The following is a 6,818-nucleotide window of genomic DNA, read 5'->3' as shown; positions in this document are numbered from 1 at the left end:
CAACATTATATAATCTACAAAGTAATTTCAAGTTGTGTTAACCTTAACATTTAAGCTCCTTTATATTTTAAAAATTCAGTTGAAAACCAACTTAACATTTTTAACTGATTTTAGATCTTCAGTATTGGTCTGCTTACAGTACATTTAATATCTTAAATAAATTAAACAAGAAAAATTACACAAAATAAAGCATTTCTGTTTATTTTTTTTTTGACAGGCTGCAAAGCAACGGTGAAGCCTAAAACAACACATCATGAATGTACAACACAATGTGACAAATATACAAATGGAAGTTCACTTCTAACAAGTTAATTCCTTGATTTTTAACCCTTTGCAACACTTCTCAAAGGATTTACATTATTCCAGCATTTAATTTTGTACAGAAAAGCATTTTCTTTTTGTTTTGTTTTTAAGACACAATAGGTCACTTTTTTTTCCCCCCTTTGCAACAATTTTTCTAACATTTACTTTTGGAACACCCAAAAAACATCCTAAGAATAAAACAAGAATGTAATCAAACAGTTGCAGACAAACATTGATTGTTCATTGAGCTACTTTTTGGGTAACTCAGATTAATTGCTTAAATGTAGGTGCCAAGCAGAAAAACACAAGCCTTCGCAAAACACTAAGTGTGAGCAGTTCCAACCTCTATGCCTTCCAGCACTATCCCAGTCTGTAATGGATCATCTGTTGAGCCACCTTTCTTGATGATTTTAAGTGTGAGCAGTTCCAGTTCCTCCTTCATCCCATGAGTATCCTATAAAAAAATAAAACAAAAAAACAAAAGCAATACGCATTTACTTATAACAAACACTTGATATTTTTTTCAGATTGTTTCTTAGTGCAAAAAAAATACATTGCAATTAAATAACACAAAAAAATAAGATTTTGAAATAGACATTTATATTTTAAAATAAAATAAGTGACTTACAGCTATTCATTTTATTTCTAAGTTGGTTGAATTTAACTGTCTTTATAAAAGTTGTTTATTTAGGTTTGGAGAGTAACTTGGATCAATTTCAGATGCTCACCTGATGGTGCTTGATGAGATTCTCAGGATTTTCAGAGAGGCAGACAATTAAGCATAGAATTACAACTTCTCTATGTTGTTCCACAGGGCTGGTCTGAAAAGTAAAAACAAAATGCAGCTTGTTATGATGCATACACACAAAATCACAACTATACAGTGACTCCATAGAGTTTGTGAATGAAGGCATTATTTGACCAACTCATCTATAATGACAGTGAAAACTGCTGATGGAAAATGAAGTTGAAAAAAAAAAAAAAAAATTTTGAAAGAGAAAATAAAAAAATCTATACACCACAACAATGATCTGAAATTTATACGGTGACAAGAGTGTTTTAAAGCTAATTGGAGAACGTCAGTCAGAAGTCAATCAGCTGATCCACCCAAAATGTTTTCATCATTTACTCACCCTCACACTGTACCTGATTAATGACTTTCTTTAGATAAACAGAAAGTGATTTTCAATCCTGGTCCTGAACAGCCACCGCTATGCACATTTTCTATCTACCTTATCCGTTAATGGTGCTCTCTTCGGATCAGCGGCAGAGGGAACGCAGGTTTAAATTTACAGTTGTGATCATAATTTTGAAGGTTTACTAGACAGAGGAATCATTGTCATTTAGAAAAAAATTTGCGTGTGTCTGAATCGAGTCACCATTACTTAATTATCATGCATACATATTGACATGTAGCATATATTTTTAGAATATAAATATAAACCAAAACCTCAAAATTAACCTGCGCCCTGACCTGGACTGCCACTTATAGAGAACCGAACTTTCTTATTATTATTATCCTGGAATGGGTTTACACGTACAAACTCAAATGTTTTTCATACTGAAGCATTATTCCTAAGCGGCATTCAGAAATTCAGTTTAAAAAGTTCGATCACGCAATAAAACGGGTAAACGTTATACGTTAAGAGACAAATTAAGTAAGCTTACCTCTTTTCAGCATCTACATCACGTTGCGTTTCAGAAATGCGTTTCTTCACCCCCTAAGACACACACACACACACACACACACAAACACACCACACACACACCACACACACACACACACACCACAACAGGGGTTCACTGATGGTTAAAATCGCCAAAATCTGATATCATACTTGGTTTTTAAAAAAAGTTAGCTTACCCCTTCCCTCATTCGTCTTCACATGTGCTTCACAAAATGGCTCTTTGCAGGAAACAGCACATCACATGGGCTCACAGTCAAATACTTAAAATTTTTGCTAGATTTACTTAATTTAACATAATTGTACTAGTAGTTGTCCCATGACTCTACTTTCTTTCATTTTATTTATGCATACATTTAAGTTCACTTTGTAAGTTATATTTTTGCGTTACATGAACTATATATGTTAAGTAGACATTGAAATGTTATAAATACTCAGTTTTTTGTGTTTAATATATTTACTTTTATAAGTAATGGTTGTTCAGACAACGAATCGTTTTTTTCAGTGTAAGATTAATGAATGCTGTAGAAGTATTGTTCATTCTTAGTTCATGTTAACTAAAGTAGTTAACTAATGTTAACTATTGAATCTTATTGTAAAGTGTTACCATGATAATACTAATACTAATACTAATATTAATACTAATACTAATAATAATAATAGTGTTCGTACTTGTGAATTATATATATATATATATATATACTTTGAACTACAAATGCTATGATCTATAATTTCACTCCATTAAACCTAAATAATCTAAAACTAAAATCTTCATTCATTTCAAGGAGAAGAGAAGTGAGACAAATGCAGCTGGTGAACCACACCACACCAAAGGGACACGCTACTATTCACGCCTCAAATTTTTCAAGTGGAAGTAAACAGGAGCTCTGAGGAATGATTCTTGGATGCCAGACCCAATTCTCTTTCCGGAGTCTTCCGTATTTTACACAATCATAAAACAGAAGCAAATACTAACAACACATGCATCATGTGCCCTTTGAGTCGAGCACACAGATCATGCAATAGGTTAGCTGAAGGAAGACAAATGATATCTTATATAGAGCGATTCCCTAACCTAGTAAATAAAATGGAAATACCTGCAGGGTTTGATCAGTGGGCTTTCTTAACAACCCAGCAAAACCTTAGGGACAAATGTCCCAGCCCAGTCATTTCTCAACAAAAGGAAAAGGATGTTCATTTATTTGAATAATTACAGCACAAGGAGCTTAACCATAAGGAAAGCAAAAGTGTAATGCAAACGGGACAGTGTCATCCTGTGTAGATGAGGAAAGACAAAGAAAAAGGGGGTGAGAGAGAATTTATCACAGGAGGCTTAAAGGAGACACACTGCCCCATAAATCAGGGCATACACTAACATTTAAAAGTTTGGAGTTTGGTGAGATCTTTTAAGGTTTTTGCCTCTTGTGTGTGTGTGTGTGTGTGTGTGTGTGTGTGTGTGTTTATATATATATATATATATATATATCTATATATATATATATATATATATATATATATATTTCTTAGTATTGGTCTTAATTTATATTCTTATTTTCTGAGATACTGAATTTGGTATTTTCCTTAGTTGTCAGTTATAATCATGAAACTTAAAAGAAATAAACATTTGAAATATATCAGTCTGTGTGTAATGAATGAATATAATATACAAGTTTCACTTTTTGAGTGGAATTAGTGAAATAGGTCAACTTTTTGATGATATTCTAATTATATGACCAGCACCTGTATGTATGTATATATATATATATATATATATATATATATATATATATATATATACATATACATATATATATATATATATACACACACACACACGCCACGCGCGCGCACACACACACACACACACACACACACACACACACACACACACACACACACACTGTCTTTTGAAAGAGTTCATTTTGAGTGCATTGTTTTATTTGTAATAACATTAACAACATTGGATGAGCCACATTCAAAGTTGATGTTAAATCTGTTGACTTAAGCACACAGCAGTTAAATGCAAGTTGCCATTTTGCTTGTCTTAATTAAACAACATTTAAGTAAATATTAGCATCTTCATTTGTATTACACTCTTGAAAATAAAAGTGCTTCACGATACCATTGAAGATCCTCTTTGTCTAAATGGTTCCATAAAGAACCTTTAACATCTGAAGAACCTTTCTGTTTCACAAAATGCTCTTTGTGGCGAAAGAAGGTTCTTCAGATTACAAAAAGGTAAGAAAGCGATGATTCTTTAAAGAACTTTTGACTGAATAGTTCTTTGTGGAACCAAAAATGGTTCTTCTATGGCATTGCTTGAAGAACCTTTTGAAGCACCTTTATTAGAGTGTATGCAGTGATTATACTGTAAAAGCAATAAGGTAAACAAAGCTGTGTTAAATATATTGTGAAAATGTCGTGGTTGAAGGGGTTGCAGACACTTGTTTTGTCCCTAGCAACACCCTATTGCTGAAACTACCGTACCTTATTTCTAAAATATGGAGCACTTGACCAACAAAACACTGTGGGCAAGTGCAGAACATTGTATTCAGGAAAAATAAATAAATAAATAAATAAATAAATAAATAAAATAAACCAAAAAGCTAGATCTGACTAGCAGGGTGAGATATCAACTGGGATCATGACACCCTTTTTGGCAGCTGGATGCTGTACAGCCCAAATTGTAGAGCTGAAACTCAGAGAAACAAAACAGCACAAAGGAGCTGGGAGAAAATTTCTGGTCTTATTCTTAAAGTAAAATACTGTGGGCTCTATGAAAAGTTGATTTTCCATCATTCTCTAGTACATCTGAGGCAATAATGGTGCTCTCCAAATCGATCGTAATTATACTCACTGAACAGAGTCTGCAATATCCTGCTCCTCCTCCATGGAAATTGAAAATATGGAAAAATCACAACCTGGTCTCATAAAAATACGTACCTTTGTGCACTTTTTGTGCAACACTTTTTTTGCGTATATTCCTGCACGTTTCGCCGCAGGTTCAAAGAGACATGTCCACTGAGTGGTGTTAAAACACTGGTTCAATTCGTAACCCTGGCATTATTTTATTATGTTGTTATAGGAATGTATTGCTGTGTTTTTATTATATTGCTTCTGGTACGTATTACAGCGGTTCAGAATTCAAATATCCGGGTACTGTCGCTAAAAGTTAATGCTCTATTGTGTTGGAAATATGCCCTATACCAAACCCAACCCTAAACCATACCCGAAAGTGTTAACAAATGCAAAACTGATATAAAAACTCATTTGTTGATGAAACCGTGCCATTTGAACTTACTTATATGCAGGTTTGAACCACAGTTTTACAGGATTTGAACCCGAGGTCCTCACCTTTCAAGTACATCTCTATACTCCGTGAGCTACCAAACAAACCTACCATCAATGAAAACCCATAGATATGAAGCAATGCTAACGTTCAAAAGCATCAGTTTTCAAATCTCCCAGCATATTAATATTGTTTTTAAGTCATAACATGATATTCTTCAAGTAATTGTGCGAATTAATTACGCTTTATTAATCGAAACTCTGTAAATTTGTGTGAAAAGGAATAAAAGGTGTCTGAGTTTTTCTGCCTCTAGTGTTCATTTATTTTGGATACTTCAGTGATATGTAATTATTGGTACGTATTTCGTCTCTCCCTAAAAAGTGCACCCAGGTACGTTTATGCCATGAGACCAGTTAGAAAAATCAGCATCTCATCCAAAGACCTCGATCATGTTTGGAATAATGGCATAACAGTCAGTCAGTCCCTGCAACAATTACCAGATCTATGAAAAGCTATAAAAGTAGACCAGAAACAACAATGAGGAAAATAGTGTGGTTTTGTATCTTCTGAATGAAAACCCAATAGATTTTTTCCAAGACCTAGTAAGCTGGCACCACAAACATCATTTTAAGGCAACCTATGCAACCCTAATCTTCCTAAGATACCTTCTTTTGGCCAAAACCTAAGGCAGAATCACAAGCATCAATTCCAAAGTATGCATGCAATACGTTACAAGTACAGTGAAAACAAAGCAAATCCAAGATGACGACAGATGCAAGAGAAATGTTGATTATACATATATAAATGATCTGCTGCCTGGACATAACCAATGAAAAATTCACACACACACACACACACACACACACACACACACACACACACACACACGCACGCACGCACGCACGCACACACACACACACACACAAAACGGCAGAGCACAATTTCAGCTGCTATAAATAAATTCAGCTGAACTGATTTGAACTAATTATTTTTTTTTTTTTAATCAACTCAATTGCAGAACAACTCAATCTTCATGACATATTCATTCATATATACACATATATAATTAACAGTAAATATGCATCCCTCCGGTGTATTTATAGCTAATTAACTGATCAACCAACTGTAAACAATGGATAACTTTCCTGAGGTGATTGCAACATTAAGTGAAATAGTGACAAGCTATTGACGTCTTTCAGCGGTTGATAAAGTAGTTGAGTGAGACATTCTTTTCATTAAGCTTTCAGCTTCTGATGTTCATGCATGTTCATTTCACGCTATAACTTGTATTAAAGTGGAAGTGATTACTCAACAACCTCCGTGCTGCTCAGGCACATGCATACATAGACATCAAAGGGGGCTTAAACACCTGCCCTTTTTCTTCCTCGAGAGAAAGTCTCCTTTTCTGGGGAGTGATTTTTTTTTTTTAATAAACGAATATATGTATATATGTGCATGTGTGTGTGTGTGTTTCTGTTTGCGCACAGCTTTCCCTGTCAAACTAATAAAAAAAATCGAAATATCAGTTCGAGTTGGGAAAT

General features: G+C 34.0%; 1 long non-coding RNA gene across 1 annotated transcript; it reads right to left on the bottom strand.

Moving 5' to 3' along the window:
- Positions 1–654: 654 nt before the first annotated feature.
- On the bottom strand, positions 655–2,049 carry LOC122148210. The gene is made up of 3 exons (XR_006162191.1): positions 1,972–2,049; positions 1,032–1,124; positions 655–757 (listed from the first exon to the last, which is right to left on the bottom strand). It is a non-coding gene; the product is annotated as an uncharacterized LOC122148210 (long non-coding RNA).
- Positions 2,050–6,818: the final 4,769 nt, after the last annotated feature.

The sequence above is a fragment of the Cyprinus carpio genome, chromosome A17 (assembly GCF_018340385.1).
Source record: "Cyprinus carpio isolate SPL01 chromosome A17, ASM1834038v1, whole genome shotgun sequence".
Lineage (NCBI taxonomy): Eukaryota > Metazoa > Chordata > Actinopteri > Cypriniformes > Cyprinidae > Cyprinus > Cyprinus carpio.
Note: the sequence above shows the minus strand (reverse complement) of the source record. Positions and strands in the feature narration are given on the sequence as shown.